This window comes from Rutidosis leptorrhynchoides, chromosome 4 (assembly GCF_046630445.1).
Source record: "Rutidosis leptorrhynchoides isolate AG116_Rl617_1_P2 chromosome 4, CSIRO_AGI_Rlap_v1, whole genome shotgun sequence".
NCBI lineage: Eukaryota > Viridiplantae > Streptophyta > Magnoliopsida > Asterales > Asteraceae > Rutidosis > Rutidosis leptorrhynchoides.
In genome coordinates this window covers 197,853,330-197,877,936 of record NC_092336.1, presented here as the reverse complement: position 1 = coordinate 197,877,936, position 24,607 = coordinate 197,853,330, and positions in this window count along the sequence as shown.

The window sequence follows — 24,607 nt, the reverse complement described above, 5'->3', positions numbered from 1 at the left end:
GTGATATTGTACAACTTGTTAGTGTTACGAGTATGATGACATGCTATTTGAGTTACAAGTTTGTATACGATATTGTGTAAGTGGTTGCAAGTAAGTAGGTTATATATGTATATGTATAACTATTGCACTCACTAAGCTTTGCTTACCCCTCTCGTTGTTTACTTTTTAGGTACGAACTCGGAGAAAGGAAAAGGGGTTGTTGGGCATTATAATTCCCATGTTGGTTGTTAGGTGAAGCTTTTGGAAGTTGGCCTATTGTTTTGGGTAGTTTAGCCCCAAACCATGCTCGTGTGTCGTTTGGTTTAAAACTATCATTTTAAGGTCGAACTTGTATTACTTTTGAATGATGGCCTTCGCGCATTTGTAAACATTAAACTTGTGACATTGTTTGAATGGGTTATATGTAACCGTTATTTTGGGCGCTAATGGTTTAACTATTTAAAAAAACAAATTACTCGTGGTAAATACGGGTTAGGTTGTTTCAAGTGGTATCAGAGCATGGTCTAAGGGATTTAGGCGACTTGAGATTGGTGCTAGACTTAGAATTTATTTTGTATGCACTTTATGTGGGACTTGTAGGAGACGGGTCGGACCGGGATTGGTTAGAGCCTAGGCTTAGGTGATCTAACTATGCGCTAATTGTTTTGTATTGTGTTTTGCAATCATCAAGCGAGATAGACGTTGTACTAGCAAGTTAATGCGATGTGCTCGCGTAACAATGATTAGCTACCATTGTTACGGGTTCAAATCGTGTCAAACATGCGAGGTACGATGATTGTTGAGCAAGATGGGGCGGTGAGGTGTATATGAATGTGGTGTCTCGTCCTTTTGTTTCATTGTTTAACCTATTTCCGTTTTATAGTATGAAGATGAGAAATGGACCCGAAAACAATGACGGAGGTACGAGCGAGGACCTCGAATTCACGGCCAAAGTTGAGGCCATCTTTAAAAAGCAAAAAAGCGGACTTTCTTGAGGACGTTCGAAGGGTCTTCCAAGATTAGGTCGATGGATAAGTAACCGATTTAATTAATGAACGAATGAAGGCCACGATCGATGAGGCACTTGATGCTAGAAATATTTATCCTCGTGGTGAAGGTGGTGAGGGTAACGGTGGACATGGAAGGCGGGACTTCCATTACAAAAATTTCAAGGATGCCCAACCTCCTATATTTAATGGAGTGAGGGACCCGGTGAAAAGTACATGTTGGATCTCCGACATTAAGGGGGCTTTCCATACTGCGGAGTGTCCTCCCGATAAGAAAGGTACGGTTCTAGCATGTTGCGTGAAGAGGCGAAGATGTAGTGGGATGATAAAATCCAACTATATGGGGGAAGAGCAATGCATGAGCTTGACGTGGGAGGAGTTTAAAAAGGAATTTTTCAAAGAATACCGAACTCCTTCTGACCTTGATAAAATTCGGGACGAGTTACACAATTTGAGACAAGGTTTAATGGACTTGGTTACTCTCAAGTCTACCTTCTTGGCAAAGACTCGTTTTTGTCCAGAGTATGTTGGTGATGATCGCAAGTTGATGCAAGATTTCTACCGTACCATGAACGATGAGTTGAAGGGTAAGATTAGCCGTGGAATGGCTAAGTCTTTTGACGAATTATTTGAATTGGCACGGGGTTTTAAGCCGGAGGTTCCAAAAAGAAGCGATTTCTCTTTTTCTAAGAGAAAGTTTGAAGGTTCAAGTCATTTGAACTTTTCAAACAAAAAGTTTAAGAAAGGGTCCGAAAGTGTTAATAGCGTAAAGAAAGGTGGTTCTTTGAGTTATGGACCCATGTGTTTTAATTGTAATCAAAGGGGGCACTTGGCCCGTGATTGTACCAAGGTGCCGAGCAAACTCACTTGTTACAATTGTGGTAAAGAAGGACACCGAAGGCCGGAGTGTCCCGATTTGAACACCGATCATGTTAAGAAGTTGGAGAAGGCGGAGGGTACGACTCGGAGATGTAATTATTTGATGACCCATGACGAGGCCAAGCAATCCAACGAAGTCATCTCAGGTACTTTCATGGTTAACTCTAATCCGGCAAGGATACTATTTGATAGTGGTGCTAATTTATCGTTTGTGTCTCCGCGATTTGTGTCTAAACTTGATAAACCACTAGCTAAGTTAAGTCATCCGGTAGAAGTTGAAATAGCGGATGGTAAGACGGTGCTAGGGGTTGATGTTTGTAATGATTGTGATATTGTGTTCGGTTCTGAAATGTTTAAAATTGATCTTATCCCGATGACGTTGGGTGAATTTGATATTGTCGTTGGCATGGATTGGATCGATCGTTATAGAGCCGATATCGCATGCCATTAAAAGTCTATCCGTGTGAAGACCCCCAGTGGGGGAGAGTTAATTGTTCATGGCGAAAGACGGAGAAGGCTTGTGCCACTATGCACTATTGCATGGGCACGTCTTTTTCTTACTAGTGGTGGTATGACTTTTCTTGCTCATGTAGTTGATGCTCGTGAGGAGCCACCATCCATTCGCGAAATTCTGGTGGTTAATGAGTTCGAAGACATTTTTCCAGATGAGTTGCCAGGTGTTCCGGCGGAGAGACAAGTTGAATTTCGCATTTTTTTGTGTAATTTGTAATTATTGATACGTTTAATACTTTTGTTAATATTGTAATCATTTTTATAATTATCTAACTTTTATTCTTAGATTTTAATAATTTTTGAATGTGGGGTAATATACCAAACTTCAAAAATATGTATATATGTTTGCAGTTTATCTTATGTACACAACAGGGTAAAACAACGCATTTTCAAAGACTGGCATTAAGTTCAGCAAAAGCAACCAATTTTGACGACAAGATGCAAAATATATGTGAAATAACAACAAGACGAAATGAACAAATGATGTGCACCATTTATCATTCAGCAAACAAACGCCAATATATTTGGAAACTTTGGTAAAAATTTAATCATTTTCACACAAATCACCCTCAATAATTTAAATTATTCCTGATTTCTTGCAAATGAGGGCATTGCAAGATCTTAAGTGTGGGAAGGGGTTAAATTCTTTCGGATTTTAAATTTTTTTACTTTATACACTTGGTTACCATTAAAAATACTAGTAAAGTAGTAGTTTTATTAGAATCTAGTGCTCTCTGATAATAAAGAACAGCCCTAGTCTTATATACTGACTACCCAATTCTAGTAAAATTTTTCAAAATTTTCAATTAAATGAACTCAAAATCATGTTTATACATATTTATGAACGATAAAACTAGGTTTTAACACCGAAATTATTGTTACCTCGGAAAGGACATAAATTGAGAAACAAACCAAAATGTTAAAATTCATTTAAAATGGAATAGAGGACGATAAAAAGGAAAATAAAAGCCAAGTGTGAGAAAATTTACCAAGTTATCTTAAACATATGTCACATATATCTGTAACAAATAACTGAAAATACTTTTGCTTTGGACTAAACTAAACTGTTTTACCCGATGAAAGAAAAGAAGAGATGGATCTACATGATGAATCAATTCCATCATTAAAAGGAAGTAAAGTCTTCCGAAAAAGAAACGCGCTTCTTGATTTAGGTCATGAAGTTGTCGTCCAGACCAGCTGTAGGTTGACGAAAAATCTAGAAAAGTCATCACTAAAATCAGCAGGAAATCCACGGACCTCAGCATTAAATAGGGTCGTCAAGTGGTCAGATTTATCCTAACCATGAGAAGGATTTATCTCGTACAATGGGGGGGCACCATGCAAATTAGCTGGATAAGACTAATGAATCAAATCCCCAGAAAGGATAATCTCCTTAAAGATTAAAAATCAGCTTTTAAGACTGATATTACTCAATCCTAGAGATTGACCTTAAAGATTGAGAATTCAAACTCATGGAATTCAATGATATCTAAACTTGAGCTTGAACGAGAAAATATTTTGATCAAAATTACAAACCGATTTGTTTTCTGAAAACCCTATTTTCAATGCGTTCATTACCATTGAACGTAAAATCCTAGGAATTCACCTGGAATTCATTAGGTCACCTGAACTAAATCGGGTGTCAACCGTAAGAACGGTGGTTGCATAGTGGTCAAAGACAGGACCTTGTGCCATACCGAAAAATCATAATGGTGAACTTTACTATTGCTCCTACCAAGGATAGTAATTGCATCCGACACGTTATAGACCATAATTAAAAGCATGTCAGGAGACATTGCCTTAACAGTTGCTTGTTCAACGCTTTCCTTTACAACCGGACGGTAGTTTACCGAAAGGTAATATACAGGACAAGTAAACTGGACATGTTGCTTTCCAAATACAAGGTTAGCAAGTGGGTGACACAAAACCGCAAGTTTTGAGCTAAAAGTTTCAAATCTGAAACCCACCAAACCCACAAAAATATTTTGCAAACACCGGTAAAGGGTTATCCCGGAAAACTTACCTAGGGTAAAAACTAGATTTAATTTTCAAAAGATCAAATGTTTTCATAAAGATCCAATTTCCTTAATGGATCTAAATTTTTATAGTCATGTGGGACTGTAAACCATATCGTTACTACCATTGTTTATACCGCCATATAGAAATCACTGATGTACAAAGTGTGAAGAATAAAGAAGTGATTCTAGTATTTCAAGACGATATTGCTTGAGGACAAGCAACGCTCAAGTGTGGGAATATTTGATAATGCTAAAAACGAACATATATTTCATAGCATTATTCCTCAAGAAAGACAAGCTTTTAGTTGCAATTGTTCTATTTACAAGTGATATTCGTTTAAATAATAAAAGGTGAAGACAAAAGACAGATTCGACGAATTGAAGACGCAAACGACCAAAAAGCTCAAAAGTACAAAAGACAATCAAAGAGGTTCCAATTATTGATAAGAAACGTCTCGAAATTACAAGAGTACAAGATTCAAAACGCAAAGTACAAAATATAAAATTGTACGCAAGGACGTTCGAAAATCCGGAACCGGGACCAGAGTCAACTCTCAACACTCGATGCAACGGACTAAAAATTACAAGTTAACTATGTATATAAATATAATATAATATATAATTAATTATATTAATTATATATATATTATATTTATAATATAAACCGTCGGCAAGAAAGACTCCAAATTGGTGTGAGCTGTATTTTCAATCTCCGCGACTCGCGGAGTTTGAAGGCCAAAAGGGCCGCGAGTCGCGGAGCCCCCAGTTTTGAAACTCCCTATAAAGCAAACCGAATTCTGATCATTTTCATCATCGTTTTCTTCTTCTCCTCATACGTAAAATATATATATATATTTATAATTTATATTTTAATTTTAATTATAATTCTAATAATAAGGGTATGTTAGCGAATGTTGTAAGGGTATAAGTCGAAATTCTGTCCGTGTAACGCTACGCTATTTTTAATCATTGTAAGTTATGTTCAACCTTTTTACATTAATGTCTCGTAGCTAAGTTATTATTATGCTTATTTAAAACGAAGTAATCATGATGTTGGGCTAATTACTAAAATTGGGTAATTGGGCTTTGTACCATAATTGGGGTTTGGACAAAAGAACGACACTTGTGGAAATTAGACTATGAGCTATTAATGGGCTTTATATTTGTTTAACTAAATGATAGTTTGTTAATGTTAATATAAAGATTTACAATTGGGCGTCCCTATAAATTACCATATACACTCAATCGAATACGATGGGCGGGGTATTTATATGTACGAATAATCGTTCATTTAACCGGACACGGGAATGGATTAATAGCCACTAGAATAATTAAAACAGGGGTGAAATTATGTACAAAGGACACTTGGTATAATTGATAACAAAATATTAAAACCTTGGGTTACACTCAGTCGACATCCTGGTGTAATTATTAAACAAAGTATTAAAATCTTGTTACAGTTTAAGTCCCCAATTAGTTGGAATATTTAACTTCGGGTATAAGGATAATTTGACAAGGACACTCGCACTTTATATTTATGACTGATGGACTGTTATGGACAAAAACCAGACGGACATATTAAATAATCCAGGACAAAGGACAATTAACCCATGGGCATAAAACTAAAATCAACACGTCAAACATCATGATTACGGAAGTTTAAATAAGCATAATTCTTTTATTTCATATTTAATTTCCTTTATTTTATATTTAATTGCACTTCTAATTATCGCATTTTTATTGTTATTGTATTTAATCGCACTTTTAATTATCGTACTTTTTAATTATCGCACTTTATTATTCGCAATTTCATTTATCGTTATTTACTTCATGCTTTAATTTAAGTCTTGTATTTATTTTTAATATTTTACAATTGGTTTTAACTGCAACTAAAGTTTTAAAATCGACAAACCGATCATTAAACGGTAAAAACCCCCCTTTATAATAATAATATTACTTATATATATATATTTGTATTTTTATAAAAGTAAACTAATATAGCGTTGAGCTTTGTTTAAAAAAGATTCCCTGTGGAACGAACCGGACTTACTAAAAACTACACTACTGTACGATTAGGTACACTGCCTATAAGTGTTGTAGCAAGGTTTAAGTATATCCATTCTATAAATAAATAAATATCTTGTGTAAAATTGTAGCATATTTAATAGTATTTCGCACTAAAAATAATACTATTTTGTATACACCCCCTACGACATCAAGTATTTTTGGCGCCGCTGCCGGGGAAATTTCTAAACGCCGGAAGCGCAACGCTAATATATAAAATAAAATAAAAAAAACGTTTTAAATATTCGAAAATATAAAAATATATATATATATATATCTAGTTTTAAGATTTTTATTTATAAAATTATAAAGTGATTCTATTTTTATTTAAGTTTTAAATATAAGTTTTATTTATACACATATTTTTTTTTTATAAACAGAAAAAATTAAAAACAGAAAATAAAATAAATAAATAAATAAAGAAAAACGCGTTGAAGATTAAACCTGTCAGTTGAAATTCTGAACCCCGCGACTCGCGGGGTTTGATGTTTTAAATACCGCAACTCGCGGAGTGACTCTGACACACGACAGAACCCTAATTCCGCATTAATTACGGGGTATTTAATAATTATTATTATTATTAACCCTAATTATTATTATTATTATAATTAATTTTATTTTAACTTTTACTTTTTATTTAATTTATGTATTTAGTATTAATTAGTTTTATTAAATTGTAAAATTAATAGTTTTAATAAATAAATAATATAAAAATAATATTTTTATAAAAATTGTAATTTTTACAACTTTTTGTATATTTTTATATTTTGTCCCTTTTTAATCGTTGTAGCGTAATATTTGTATTTTTCGCTCATATTTAATTTTAAACTTAGTTTTTGCCATATTCATTTTTACTCCTAGATTTTTAGGCTTTGCCGTAGAATTCCTTAAGTGCTTTTTCTTTAGACTAAGATTTAGGTACTTTAGAATTTTGCGACACCTTTTTAAGTTTTAGTTTCTTTTTAAGTTATTTCCATTTGGGATTTAGTTTTTCTTGTAAGCTTTAATATTTTTAGACGACTTTTACCTATGTATCAATTATCATTCCAATTAGTAATCTCAATTTGCGATTATAATTTTAAGTTAGTTGTAGTAATAAGGTTAGGTTAGTCAAGTATTTTTAAGTTTTTATAAGTTTCTTTTATTTTTCCGTCACCTTTTATTTTTTTCTTTCAACCATTTTTCTTTTTCGACGAACTCTTTTTCTTTCTTATTTCTCGCTATTCTAGTTTTAGGACATAGATTTTTATTCTACTTCTTATCTAAATTTCTTAAAATTACGAAAATTTATTTTAAGTGGTTAAATTAATAGACATCAAAATTTTCTGGTTCGTAGTAATAGTTGGATTTGTACGTGGACCGGGTTATTGGAGCCAAACAGTCCTCAATTATATTGAGACCAAACGAATCCTGCCCCTCTGCTGCATCTTTTGGCTATTCGAAACGTGGGCAAAATCAGAAAAGTCTATTGGTTGGATAACTTATTATAATTTTTCTTTCCTTTTAAAAACTAATAGGATATTCAGTGAATGCACCGAGCAAGACGTTCACCACCTTTTGTACGTTCACCACCTGTAACTAGATCAAGACATTTAGCAAATATAACCGCCGTTGATTTTTCTTTAGAATCGTCATCCAGTCGACCAAGTACTTCAGTTCAAATTTCCGATAATCTATTTTTTGAACCCGACCTCACAATTGAGAATCCGGAGAATATTCAGGAACGGTTCGTAGATCCTGAACCATTAAACTTTCCTCCGGAGCCACCAATCATTCAAACAGAGATTGTTGAGGAACGAACCATTAAATTAGAATCCTCTAGTGATACCGATTCAACAAATTCAATTATGGAGAATCTGGAACCTTTAAGTATGGAAGACTGAATGAGAGCTAAACGCACTGGCCAAGGTCACGCAATTACTCATCCAGACATTAATGCGCCATATTATGAAATCAAAGGACAAATTCTACACATGGTGACTAATCAATGTCAATTTAGTGGTACGTCGAAGGAAGATCCAAATGAACATCTACGTACCTTTAATAGGATCTGCACACTATTTAAAATCCGAGAAGTGGAGGATGAACAGATATATCTCATGTTATTTCCCTGGACTTTAAAGGGAGAATCCAAAGATTGGTTGGAATCGTTACCTGAAGGGGCGATTGATACATGGGATGTTTTAGTTGACAAATTTCTTAAACAATTCTTTCCTGCATCTAAAGCCGTAAGACTTCAAGCAGAAATTGTTACGTTTACACAGAAGCCAAATGAAACTCTATATGAGGCATGGACAAGATATGGAAAGTTGTTAAGAGGATGTCCGAAACATGGTTTAGACACCTGTCAAATAGTACAAATATTCTACCAAGGATGCGACATCACTACAAGGAAAGATATAGATATAGCAGCTGGTGGTTCTATTATGAAGAAAACCGAAACTGATGCTTACAAAATTATTGATAACACTGCTTCCCACTCACATGAGTGGCACCAAGAAAAAGATATCATTAGATCATCTAAAGTAGCTAGAGCCGATTCTAGCCATGACTTAGATTCCATTTCCGCAAAGATAGATGCTGTGGAAAGACGAATGGAAAAGATGACTAAGGATATTCACTCAATACGAATTAGTTGTGAGCAGTGTGGAGGACCACATTTGACAAAAGATTGTCTCAGTATTGAATTAACAATGGAACAAAGAGAGAATATTTCATACATAAACCAAAGGCCTGGAAATAATTATCAGAATAATTATCAACCGCCAAGACCGATTTACAATCAAAACCAGAATTATAACCGAAATATTCCATACAACAACCAACAAGGTCCTAGCAATCAACAAGTATCCAATAATACTTACAATCAGCAAAGACCAAATTTTCAAAACAAACCACCACAACAAACCGATGATAAAAAGCCGAATTTAGAAGATATGATGACAAAGCTAGTTGAAACTCAAACACAGTTTTTCACATCTCAAAAACAAACCAATGAACAAAATGCTCAAGCATTTAGAAATCAACAAGCTTCTATTCAAAATCTGGAACAAGAAGTAAGTAACCTAGCAAGGTTAATAGGTGAAAGAAAACCGGGAAGTCTACCTAGTGATACAAATACTAACCCCCGGAATGAAACAGCTAAAGCCATTACCACAAGAAGTGGTACAACACTTAAACCACCTGAAATACCTGTAACTTCTGATGAAGCCATTCCTACTCCACAAGAACCACAACCTGATCAAGATAAGGAAAAAGAACCGGTAGTTGAAAAGATTAATGAAGATAACACAGCTAAGGCTAAACCTTATGTTAAACCATATCAACCACCACTTCCTTATCCGAGTAAAATGAAGAAAGAAAAACTTGAAGCCGAGCAGTCCAAATTCTTGGATATGTTTAAACAAATAAATGTAAATCTTCCTTTCATTGATGTGATTTCAGGAATGCCTAGATATGCTAAATTCTTGAAAGATCTAATCTCAAATAGAAAGAAAATGGAAGAACTCTCGGCTGTTACTATGAATGCTAATTGTTCAGCAGTGCTGTTGAATAAGATACCAGAAAAACTATCTGATCCAGGAAGTTTCACAATTCCATGTTTTCTGGGTAGTCTTAGTTCAATAGAAGCATTGGCAGACTTAGGTGCTAGTATAAATCTAATGCCGTATTCACTATACGCTAAACTAGACCTTGGAGAATTGAAACCAACCAGAATAAGCATACAACTAGCCGATAGATCAATAAAATATCCTAGAGGGATAATGGAGAACATGCTAGTTAAAGTTGGTACTTTAGTATTTCCAGTAGATTTTGTTATTCTGGACATGGAAGAAGATTCTCAAGTTCCTCTCATATTAGGAAGACCATTCTTAAACACGACTAAAGCAATGATAGACGTGTTCGGTAAGAAACTGACCCTAAGTATAGAGGATGAGAGTGTTACCTTTTCAGTTGATAGAGCAATGCAACAACCACAATCTGCAGATGATACATGTTATTATATTCAAACTATAGATGCACATGCAGAATTATTAGAAGAATTTCCAGAATTACAAGGAACGGGAGAATGCTCTTTAGGAGAAGGTAATGAACCAATTGATGAAGCTGAAATGTTAGCTACACTTATAGCTAATGGATATGAACCAACAACAGAAGAAATTCAAATGCTAAAAGAAGAAGACAGATATCGATATAAATCATCGATAGAAGAACCTCCGAAATTAGAGTTAAAGCCACTTCCAAACCATTTGGAATACGCTTATTTACATGGTAAATCTGAATTACCTGTAATAATATCGTCTTCTCTTACTGAAAATGAGAAATCACAACTCATTTCTGTGTTGAAAGCTCATAAATCAACCATTGCATGGAAGATTCATGATATTAAAGGAATAAGTCCTTCGTATTGCACACATAAAATCCTTATGGAAGAAGGTCATAAAACGTATGTGCAACGCCAACGAAGACTAAATCCTAATATGCAAGATGTAGTTAAGAAAGAGATTATTAAACTGCTAGATGCAGGTTTGATATATCCAATTTCTGATAGTCCATGGGTAAGCCCAGTTCAATGCGTGCCAAAGAAGGGTGGCATGACTGTCATTACAAATGAGAAAAATGAGCTTATTCCTACTAGGACTGTAACAGGATGGCGTGTGTGTATTGATTATAGAAAATTAAATGACGCCACCAGAAAAGATCACTTTCCCTTACCTTTCATTGATCAAATGTTGGAAAGACTAGCCGGAAATAGTTACTATTGTTTTCTAGATGGATTTTCCGGATATTTTCAAATTCCAATAGCACCCGAAGATCAAGAGAAAACCACATTCACATGCCCTTATGGTACTTTTGCTTACAAACGCATGCCATTTGGACTTTGCAACGCCCCTGCAACCTTTCAAAGGTGTATGATGGCGATTTTTCACGACATGATAGAAGAATGCATGGAAGTATTCATGGATGACTTTTCAGTCTTCGGTGATACATTTAAATCATGTCTAGTTAATCTGGAATGAATGCTAATTAGATGTGAACAATCAAATCTAGTTCTTAATTGGGAGAAATGCCATTTCATGGTTAAAGAAGGCATCGTTCTTGGACATAAAATTTCAAAAGAAGGAATTGAAGTGGATAGAGCTAAAGTAGATGTAATTGCTAAACTTCCACATCCCACCAATGTTAGAGGAGTTAGGAGTTTTCTAGGGCATGCCGGTTTTTACCGACGTTTCATAAAAGATTTTTCTAAAATTGCCACTCCTATGAATAAACTCCTAGAAAAGGATGCGCCCTTCATCTTTTCAGATGAGTGTATCAAATCTTTTAATATTCTTAAAGAAAAACTCACTAATGCGCCGATCATGATAACACCAAATTGGAATCTACCATTTGAACTAATGTGCGATGCAAGTGATTTTGCAATGGGAGCCGTTTTAGGACAAAGGATTGAAAAACGATTTCAACCTATATATTATGCTAGTAAGACGTTACAAGGAGCACAAACGAACTATACAACTACTGAAAAAGAACTCCTTGCTATTGTCTTTGCTTTTGACAAATTTTGATCATATCTCGTTCTAGCAAAAACGGTGGTCTATACCGACCATTCTGCTCTTAGATACTTATTTTCAAAACAAGATGCTAAACCAAGATTAATCCTTTGGATCTTACTCTTACAAGAGTTTGATATTGAAATCCGAGATAAAAGAGGAGCAGAAAATCTCGCCGCTGATCATCTTTCTCGTCTTGAAAATCCCGAATTAGAAGTTCTAAATGAATCAGCCATACAAGACAACTTTCCTGATGAATATCTATTGAAGATAGATTATAAAGAAATCTCATGGTTTGCAGACTATGCAAACTACTTAGTTTGTGGATTCCTTGAAAAAGGATTATCGTACCAAAGACGAAAGAAATTCTTCAGTGATATAAAACACTATTTCTGGGAAGATCCACATCTGTTTAAAAGTTGTCCCGATGGAATAATACGCCGATGTGTATTTGGAGATGAAGCTAGTAAAATATTAAACCATTGTCACACAGGACCAACAGGAGGGCATTATGGGCCTCAACTAACAGCAAGAAAAGTTTATGAAGCTGGATTCTATTGGCCTACAATTTACAAAGACGCACACCTTCTTTGCAAATCCTGTGATGCATGTCAAAGGGCCGGAAAAATAAGTCAACGTGATGAAATGCCACAAAATGTCATCCAAGTATGTGAAGTATTTGACATTTGGGGTATTGACTTTATGGGTCCATTTCCAAAATCTCATAATAATCTATATATACTCGTAGCCATTGATTATGTATCTAAATTGGCGGAAGCACAAGCTCTCCCAACTAACGATGCACGAGTTGTAGTCAACTTTTTAAAACGTCTTTTTGCAAGGTTTGGAACACCGAAAGCTTTAATAAGTGATCGGGGTACTCATTTCTGTAATAATCAACTTGAGAAAGTTCTTAAAAGATATGGAGTAACTCATAAAATCTCCACCGCATATCATCCACAAACAAGTGGACAAGTTGAAAATACCAACCGAGCTTTAAAACGTATTCTAGAGAAAACCGTAGGATCAAATCCGAAGGAATGGTCCATTAAATTGGAGGATGCACTCTGGGCTTTTAGAACAGCCTACAAAACTCCAATTGGAACCACACCTTTTAGACTTGTTTATGGAAAAGCATGTCATCTTCCAGTAGAAATTGAACACAAAGCATTTTGGGCTTTGAAGACATGTAATCTTGATTTACATGAAGCTGGACGTCTACGATTAAGTCAACTAAACGAATTAGAAGAATTAAGACATGAAGCATACGATAATTCGTTAATCTATAAAGAAAGAACGAAGAAATGGCATGATAAAAGAATCAGAAGTTCAAAAGAATTTAAAGAAGGAGACAGAGTTCTTCTTTTCAATTCACGATTCAAGCTATTTCCTGGAAAATTGAAATCAAGATGGTCTGGACCATTCATAGTCAAAAGAGTTTTCCCATACGGAACGATAGAATTAATAAATTCAAATGGGATTGAATTTAAAGTTAATGGTCACAGAGTTAAACATTACATACATGGTCCGATGGAAGTCGACAATGAAGTTAATCACAATTTCGACACCACAGCTAACTAAGTGTGGGGAGAATCAAGTCTTTAAAAGATAATATGTATTTCTGTTAGAGTTAGATTGTCTGTTTTCGTGTAGTTCTCGAAAATGGAACCCGAATGGTCTTTCCCTAGCAGACCCTAAAGAACTAGTCTTCTTCCCCCATTCTGAATTTTTATTTTTTTAGGTTTTTACAAAATGAAGACTGCCTGTGAACTAAACCATGGTCTAATGCTACACGCTTTGATCACTAAACGTAATAATGACATACTACCGAGTGAATTAGTATCAGTAATCAGAGAAAGAATGGACGGAGTTAGAAAAGAATCCAGATGCGAAGATAATAAGTTACAATTTGGTAAAGGAAAATCAAAATCCGCAGCGAAAAGAAGAGCACGACACCTAGAAAGATGTCACAAATGCGGAAAATGGTCACATGGAGGTAAATGTTCAAATAATCAAACCTATTCAAATACCGAATTTGTTACTTTATGCAGAGACGGACCGTTCATATGTTTAGAAGAAAAGACACTGAATGCTCGAGGTTACGCCTATGTAGCCATGGAAAACCAATTAAACTGACTATCTTTTGAATGGGATAGATCATATAACTAAGAAATCTATTTCACAGGTAAGTCTGTACAGTTTTTATTTTATTTTATTTTTAACCTTTTGATAATAAACGCTAATTTGTTCGCTAAAAAGTATTAAATTGGTATTGAATAAAATTAGGTTTGGCGACCGAAATTATTGATATCATTCAAAAATTTATTACATCACTGCGAAATTTAACGTTTATTCTTAAGGTATAAATATCTTTAATCAATCAACCCAAAATATTTCAAAAATTCGTCATGAGTTAAACTAGGTCTTGGAACCGAAATTACTTTACCAAAAAGAGGGGCGCATATTTTTGATAATATTTAATTGATTAAAGTGGGATAAAAAGACAAAAAGATTTTTAATTTTATTTTTACCATGTTTTTAAAATTAATATTTAAATCTTAAATTAATATTATAAACTTTGTAAAAACAATATTTTTAAAATTGTAAATATTTGAAAAATTAATATAAGTTTGGTGTGAATTTATAATATAAATTTTTAAATTAAGTTTGATGTGAATTTATAATATGAATTTTTAAATTAAGTTCGGTGTGAATTTTTAATATTAATTTTGAATTTTATATTTAAATTGTGTGAATTTAAAAACAAAAATTTACTTTATCTCATTAAGTTAAAAAATATGATTTTTAAAATTCGTCGTAAGTTGAAGACTAGGTCTTTGAACCGAAATTGCTTTACCCGAGGGAGGGACGAGAACTTTTATTATCATTATTTTTAATCTTATTGAATTAAAGTATGCCAAAAACATTAAAAAACAAAAAAAAAAAATCTTAGCTTTTAAAACAATCGCTACAAAAAGACAACTTTTAAAATTTTGTCGAAGGACGGACTAGGACATCGATCCGAAACGACCTCGTCCTAAATAACAAGGGAAACAAAATTTTAAAAATTAAGTACTTAATTGTTTTATAAGTTAATGATTATATATAAAAAAAAAAAATAGCAAACTCCGCGACTCGCGGAGTTTGAAGAGTAATTCACCGCGAGTCGCGGAGGGGTCGGATTACAGAAAAAAATAAGAGCTGAAACAGCTCAGTCCACACAAAACCCACAGAAGAAAAAATACTGCGAAAACCCACGAAAAAACCCGAGAAAAAACCCCCAAAATCACAATTTTTAATCGTTAATCACCAAATCTCTTACTAAAATCATGTTGAGAAGGATGATATCTAGGAATTACTCAAGAAAAACGGTAAATTTCTACACCTAAACACCATTTAATCCGAAATTAGTGTTCTTGAGCTATTTTTTCCACAATTTGATTTTGATGCTTTTTAGTGTAATTATGCTTAAATTGTTTATGTATTATGCTTGTATAACCTAGATTGATGCTGTTTAACATGATTAGAAGCCTTAAACTTCAAATTTTGAGTAATCTAGGGTTTGTGTTCTTGAGCAAATTTGGGGCTTTTTGATATAAACAGGTTATGGCCGATTTTTGTCATGAATTGTTGCTAAATTAAGTAGTGTAACATGTTTAGGTAGTTAAATGATCCAAACTTTGAGCCTAAACATGATTTTGAGAATTAAAGTGGACTTTTTTCAAAGTCTAAAATTCATGAACTTGATTTTTGAAAGATAATGCCATTTGAAACTTGTTTAATTGCTAGTAATGATTATTTTGACATGTTATTTGAGTTGAATGCTTATGAACTTGGCGAACATTTTCGTATATGCTTATTTGAAAAAGTGTAAATTTGATAAAAATGTGAAAATGAGCTTAAGTTTGATAAAAATTGATCATGTCATTGTGATTATTTTGATTGATGATTTTGCTGACACTAATGCATATTTGGATGCACAAAATTTGTGTTTGATGTGTTTTGCAGACTGAAAGGGGTGAATCTTCATCCCAAGCCCGCAATGCTCCTACTGAGAATGCGGAACAACAGGAGGTGGATAACTACTACAAGCAGGATATACCTCATCCAGTCATGACCTTTTCTGATATGCACTTGGAAGAGTTGCACCCGAACCTGAGATTTGACAGACTTTGGATAGATTATCCAAAATATCAAAGGGGTTTGCATACTCTTCATTCTAAGGTTGTTGAGGTACCGAGGGTCATAGAATGGGGACCCTTAGAAGCTGTAGAATTGGCCGGGCCAATTAGGGAATTACTTGTACAGAGGTATGGTAATTCTACTTTTAATGACTGGGTACGTTTATTCACCATGCGTAGACCTGTATATAAAGTATGGTGTGAAGAATTGTTATGTAGTATAGAGTTGAATGATCGGGTAGCTAGTTTAACCGATCGTTCTTTTATTAGATTTTTGTTAGGCGGTTCGATGCGCCACATGTCTTTACTGGACATGGCTCAGGCTTTACGTATATATACGCCTGAGGAGTTAGCATCTGCCGATTGTAGAGGGTTGATACTAAACGGTAGAAAGATAGATGAAAATTTTGATACACACGGTGTGTGGAGTCAAATGACAAGCCATCACCGTTTCAAAGGGGGAAATTACTCTTATTTGGATATAGATAGAGCCGAATTAAGAGTGATTCATAGGTTTTTAGCTAATTCGATTACACAAAGGGGTAAGAACAAGGAAAAAGTAAATGAACAGGATTTGTTTTACCATATGTGTATTCGAGACCCACAAAGCGCTGTAAGTATACCGTATTGTGTGGGTTATTATTTATCAGCTATGGTTCAGGGGATGCGACCGCATAGCATAATAGGAGGTGGTATTTTTATTACTTTGATTGGTGAATATCTCGGTGTGGATATAAGTCGGGGGGGATTATTAGTAGAAGAACTAGAACCCCGCGATACTATAGGTTTAAATGTATACCATGGTGCGAAAGTTTTGAAGAGGCGAAATAACGCCGCAGTACAATACCATGGTAGACATCCACAGGTGGAGAGAAACCAACAGCAAGGTAATGTAGGAGGGGGGAATGAGATGCAAGAAATGCAAAGGTTTATAGCTTCTCAGGAATACGAAAATGCTAGACAGAGAGCATTTGAAGATTGGCAAGTTCATCAGAACCAAATCATAGCTCATTGCCAACATATAGGTAGAAACTATATTCCTACACCGAAACCCATCTTCCCTCCTTGGTCTATAGAGATGCATCCACCATATCCTACGTATAACCCTGCCGAAGCATTCTATAGCACCTATGGTTATGCCTGGAACCCCTATTGGTACCAGTATCATCCCTAGTATACTTATTTTTTTTTTGTGTAATTTGTAATTATTGATACGTTTAATACTTTTGTTAATATTGTAATCATTTTTATAATTATCTAACTTTTATTCTTAGATTTTAATAATTTTTGAATGTGGGGTAATATACCAAACTTCAAAAATATGTATATATGTTTGCAGTTTATCTTATGTACACAACAGGGTAAAACAACGCATTTTCAAAGACTGGCATTAAGTTCAGCAAAAGCAACCAATTTTGACGACAAGATGCAAAATATATGTGAAATAACAACAAGACGAAATGAACAAATGATGTGCACCATTTATCATTCAGCAAACAAACGCCAATATATTTGGAAACTTTGGTAAAAATTTAATCATTTTCACACAAATCACCCTCAATAATTTAAATTATTCCTGATTTCTTGCAAATGAGGGCATTGCAAGATCTTAAGTGTGGGAAGGGGTTAAATTCTTTCAGATTTTAAAATTTTTTACTTTATACACTTGGTTACCATTAAAAATACTAGTAAAGTAGTAGTTTTATTAGAATCTAGTGCTCTCTGATAATAAAGAACAGCCCTAGTCTTATATACTGACTACCCAATTCTAGTAAAATTTTTCAAAATTTTCAATTAAATGAACTCAAAATCATGTTTATACATATTTATGAACGATAAAACTAGGTTTTAACACCGAAATTATTGTTACCTACGAAAGGACATAAATTGAGAAACAAACCAAAATGTTAAAATTCATTTAAAATGGAATAGAGGACGATAAAAAGGAAAATAAAAGCCAAGTGTGGGAAAATTTACCAAGTTATCTTAAACATATGTCACATATATCTGTAACAAATAACTGAAAATACTTTTGCTTTGGACTAAACTAAACTGTTTTACCCGATGAAAGAAAAGAAGAGATGGATCTACATGATGAATCAATTCCATCATTAAAAGGAAGTAAAGTCTTCCGAAAAAGAAACGCGCTTCTTGATTTAGGTCATGAAGTTGTCGTCCAGACCAGCTGTAGGTTGACGAAAAATCTAGAAAAGTCATCACTAAAATCAGCAGGAAATCCACGGACCTCAGCATTAAACAGGGTCGTCAAGTGGTCAGATTTATCCTAACCATGAGAAGGATTTATCTCGTACAATGGGGGGGCACCATGCAAATTAGCTGGATAAGATTAATGAATCAAATCCCCAGAAAGGATAATCTCCTTAAAGATTAAAATCAGCTTTTAAGACTGATATTACTCAATCCTAGAGATTGACCTTAAAGATTGAGAATTCAAACTCATGGAATTCAATGATATCTAAACTCGAGCTTGAACGAGAAAATATTTTGATCAAAATTACAAACCGATTTGTTTTCTGAAAACCCTATTTTCAATGCGTTCATTACCATTGAACGTAAAATCCTAGGAATTCACCTGGAATTCATTAGGTCACCTGAACTAAATCGGGTGTCAACCGTAAGAACGGTGGTTGCATAGTGGTCAAAGACAGGACCTTGTGCCATACCGAAAAATCATAAGGGTGAACTTTACTATTGCTCCTACCAAGGATAGTAATTGCGTCCGACACGTTATAGACCATAATTAAAAGCATGTCAGGAGACATTGCCTTAACAGTTGCTTGTTCAACGCTTTCCTTTACAACCGGACGGTAGTTTACCGAAAGGTAATATACGGGACAAGTAAACTGGACGTGTTGCTTTCCAAATACAAGGTTAGCAAGTGGGTGACACAAAACCGCAAGTTTTGAGCTGAAATTTTCAAATCTGAAACCCACCAAACCCACAAAAATATTTTGCAAACACCGGTAAAGGGTTATCCCGGAAAACTTACCTAGGGTAAAAACTAGATTTAATTTTCAAAAGATCAAATGTTTTCATAAAGATCCAATTTCCTTAATGGATCTAAATTTTTATAGTCATGTGGGACTGTAAACCATATCGTTACTACCATTGTTTATACCGCCATATAGAAATCACTGATGTACAAAGTGTGAAGAATAAAGAAGTGATTCTAGTATTTCAAGACGATATTGCTTGAGGACAAGCAACGCTCAAGTGTGGGAATATTTGATAATGCTAAAAACGAACATATATTTCATAGCATTATTCCTCAAGAAAGACAAGCTTTTAGTTGCAATTGTTCTATTTACAAGTGATATTCGTTTAAATAATAAAAGGTGAAGACAAAAGACAGATTCGACGAATTGAAGACGCAAACGACCAAAAAGCTCAAAAGTACAAAAGACAATCAAAGAGGTTCCAATTATTGATAAGAAACGTCTCGAAATTACAAGAGTACAAGATTCAAAACGCAAAGTACAAAATATAAAATTGTACGCAAGGACGTTCGAAAATCCGGAACCGGGACCAGAGTCAACTCTCAACACTCGACGCAACGGACTAAAAATTACAAGTTAACTATGTATATAAATATAATATAATATATAATTAATTATATTAATTATATATATATTATATTTATAATATAAACCGTCGGCAAGAAAGACTCCAAATTGGTGTGAGCTGTATTTTCAATCTCCGCGACTCGCGGAGTTTGAAGGCCAAAAGGGCCGCGAGTTGCGGAGCCCCCAGTTTTGAAACTCCCTATAAAGCAAACCGAATTCTGATCATTTTCATCATCTTTTTCTTCTTCTCCTCATACGTAAAATATATATATATATTTATAATTTATATTTTAATTTTAATTATAATTCTAATAATAAGGGTATGTTAGCGAATGTTGTAAGGGTATAAGTCGAAATTCTGTCCGTGTAACGCTACGCTATTTTTAATCATTGTAAGTTATGTTCAACCTTTTTACATTAATGTCTCGTAGCTAAGTTATTATTATGCTTATTTAAAACGAAGTAATCATGATGTTGGGCTAATTACTAAAATTGGGTAATTGGGCTTTGTACCATAATTGGGGTTTGGACAAAAGAACGACACTTGTGGAAATTAGACTATGAGCTATTAATGGGCTTTATATTTGTTTAACTAAATGATAGTTTGTTAATGTTAATATAAATATTTACAATTGGGCGTCCCTATAAATTACCATATACACTCAATCGGACACGATGGGCGGGGTATTTATATGTACGAATAATCGTTCATTTAACCGGACACGGGAATGGATTAATAGCCACTAGAATAATTAAAACAGGGGTGAAATTATGTACAAAGGACACTTGGTATAATTGATAACAAAATATTAAAACCTTGGGTTACACTCAGTCGACATCCTGGTGTAATTATTAAACAAAGTATTAAAATCTTGTTACAGTTTAAGTCCCCAATTAGTTGGAATATTTAACTTCGGGTATAAGGATAATTTGACAAGGACACTCGCACTTTATATTTATGACTGATGGACTGTTATGGACAAAAACCAGACGGACATATTAAATAATCCAGGACAAAGGACAATTAACCCATGGGCATAAAACTAAAATCAACACGTCAAACATCATGATTACGGAAGTTTAAATAAGCATAATTCTTTTATTTCATATTTAATTTCCTTTATTTTATATTTAATTGCACTTCTAATTATCGCATTTTTATTGTTATTGTATTTAATCGCACTTTTAATTATCGTACTTTTTAATTATCGCACTTTATTATTCGCAATTTCATTTATCTTTATTTACTTCATGCTTTAATTTAAGTCTTGTATTTATTTTTAATATTTTACAATTGGTTTTAACTGCAACTAAAGTTTTAAAATCGACAAACCGGTCATTAAACGGTAAAAACCCCCCTTTATAATAATAATATTACTTATATATATATATTTGTATTTTTATAAAAGTAAACTAATATAGCGTTGAGCTTTGTTTAAAAAAGATTCCCTGTGGAACAAACCGGACTTACTAAAAACTACACTACTGTACGATTAGGTACACTGCCTATAAGTGTTGTAGCAAGGTTTAAGTATATCCATTCTATAAATAAATAAATATCTTGTGTAAAATTGTAGCATATTTAATAGTATTTCGCACTAAAAATAATACTATTTTGTATACACCCCCTACGACATCAGTTGCGGAAGGAGAAGTTGTATGCTAAGCTCTCCAAATGTGAATTTTGGCTAAGGGAAATTCAATTCCTTGGTCATATTGTGAACAAAGACGGAATTCAAGTAGATCCGGGGAAGATAGAGACGGTGAAGAGTTGGGAACGACTGACTACGCCTACGGAAATCCAAAGCTTTCTCGGATTGGCCGACTATTATCGTCGGTTTATCCAAGACTTTTCTAAGATTGCTTCTTCGTTGATGAAATTGACGAGGAAGAACGCGAGGTTTATTTAGGAGAACGAGCAAGAAATTGCTTTTCAATTGTTAAAAGAAAAGTTGTGTCAAGCTCTTGTGTTGTTGTTGCCGGAAGGTGCAGAAGACATGACGGTTTATTGTGATGCTTTGCTAAATGGGCTCGGGTGTGTTCTAATGCAAAGAGGTAAAGTCAATCCTTACGCCTCTCGACAATTAAAGGAACACGAGACGAGATATCCGACTCATGATCTTGAGTTGGCGGCGGTTGTGCATGCTTTGAAAATTTGGCACCATTACTTGTAAGGTGTCAAGAGTACGATTTATTCGGATCATAAAAGTTTGATACATCTTTTTGATCAACGAGATTTGAATTATTGATGTGCGTAGAGGTGTATATGAAATAGCTTATATTTTACTAGGAAAAACTATAAAATACGATACAATTTTACACAAGATATTTATTTATTTATAGAATGGATATACCTAAACCTTGCTACAACACTTATAGGCAATGTACCTAATCGTACAGTAGTGTAGTTTTTAGTAAGTCCGGTTCGTTCCACAGGGAAATCTTTTAAACAAAGCTTAACGCTATATTAGTTTTAATTTATAAAAAAAATACAAATATATATATAAGTAATATTATTATTATAAAGGGGGGTTTTTACCGTTTAATGACCGGTTTGTCGATTTTTAAAACTTTAGTCGCAGTTAAAACCTAATGTAAAATATTAAAAATAAATACAACTTAATTTAAAGCGTAAAGTAAATAACGATATTGAAATTGCGATAAATAAAAGTGCGATAAAATAAACTTGCGATAATTAAAAAGTATGATAATTAAAAGTGCAATTAAATACAATAACAATAAATAAAAATGCGATAATTAGAAGTGCAATTAAATATGAAAATAAAGGAATTATGCTTATTTAAACTTCTGTAATCATGATGTTTGACTTGTTGATTTTAGTTTATTCCCATGGGTTAATTGTCCTTTGTCCTGGATTATTCAATATGTCCGTCTGGTTTTTATCCATAACAGTCCATCAGTCATAAATATAAAGTGCGAGTATCCTCGTCAAATTATCCTTATACCCGAAGTCAAATATTCCAACTAGTTGGGGACTTAAACTGTAACAAGGTCTTAATACTTTGTTTAATAATTACACCAGGATATCGACTGCGTGTAACCCAAGGTTTTAATACTTTGTTATCAATTATGCCAAGTGTCCTTGTACATAATTTCACCCCTGTTTTAATAATTCTAGTGACAATTAATCCATTCCCGTGTCCGGTTAAATGAATGATTATTCGTACATATAAATATCCCGCCCATCGTGTCCGATCGAGTGTATATGGTTATTTATAGGTACATCCAATTGTAAATCTTTATATTAAAATTAACAAACTATCATTTAGTTAAACAAATATAAAGCCCATTAATAGCCCATAGTCTAATTTCCACAAGTGTCGTTCTTTTGTCCAAACCCCAATTATGGTACAAAGCCCAATTACCCAATTTTAGTATTTAGCCCAACATCATGATTACTTCGTTTTAAATAAGCATAATAATAATTTAGCTACGAGACATTAATGTAAAAAGGTTGAACATAACTTACAATGATTAAAAATAGCGTAGCGTTACACGGACAGAATTTCGACTTACACCCTTACAATATGCGCTAACATACCCTTATTATTGGAAATTAAAATTAAAATTATAATATATATATATATATATATATATATATATATATATATATATATATATATATATATATATATATATATATATCGTATGTGAGATAGAGAGATGGATTGATCTCTATAATGATGCGCCAAAGCTCGATTTTTATAGGCATGTGGGCTGGAAAAGAGGCTCATGCGATCGCATGAACTTTGCCCTTCAAAGCCATGCGATCGTATGACCAGCTGGGGAGGCTCACATGTGTTTGTTTCTTCTACCGACGGTTTATAAATAATAATATAATATATAAATAATTATAAGAATTATTTAAATATTATATTTTATTTATGTGCATAGTTGACTTGTAATTTTTAGTCCGTTGCGTCGAGCGTTGAGAGTTGACTCTGGTCCCGGTTCCGGATTTTCGAACGTCCTTGTGTACAATTTAATATCTTGTACTTTGCGTTCTGAATCTTGTACTCTTGTAATTTTGAGACGTTTCTTATCAATAATTGGAACCACTTTGATTGTATTTTGTACTTTTGAGCTTTTTGGTCGTTTGCGTCTTCAATTCGTCAAATCTGTCTTTTGTCTTCACCTTTTATTATTTAAACGAATATCACTTGTAAATAGAACAGTTGCAACTAAAAGATTGTCTTTTTTGAGGGATAATGCTATGAAATATATGTTCGTTTTTAGCATTATCAAATATTTCCACACTTGAGTGTTGCTTGTCCTCAAGCAATATAGTCTTGAAATATACTAGAATCACTTCTTTATTCTTCACACTTTGTACATCAGTGATTTCATTACGGCGGTATGAACAATGGTAGTAACGATGTGGTTTACAGTCCCACATGACTATAAAAATTTAGATCCTTTAAGGAAATTGGATCTTTATGAAAACATTTGATCTTTTTGAAAATTAAATCTTGCTTTTACCCTAGATAAGTTTTCCGGAATAACCCTTCACCGGTGTTTGCAAATTGTTTTTGTGGGTTTGGTGGGTTTCAGATTTGAAAATTTTAGCTCAAAACTTGTGGTTTTGTGTTACCCACTTGCTAACCTTGTATTGGGAAAGCAACACATCCAGTATACTTGTTCCGTATATTACCTTTCAATAAACTACCGTCCGGTTGTAAAGGAAAGCGTTGAACAAGCAACTGTTAAGGCAATGTCCCCTGACATGCTTTTAATTATGGTCTATAACGTGTCGGACGTAATTACTATCCTTTGTAGGAGCAATAGTAAAGCTCACCCTTATAATTTTTT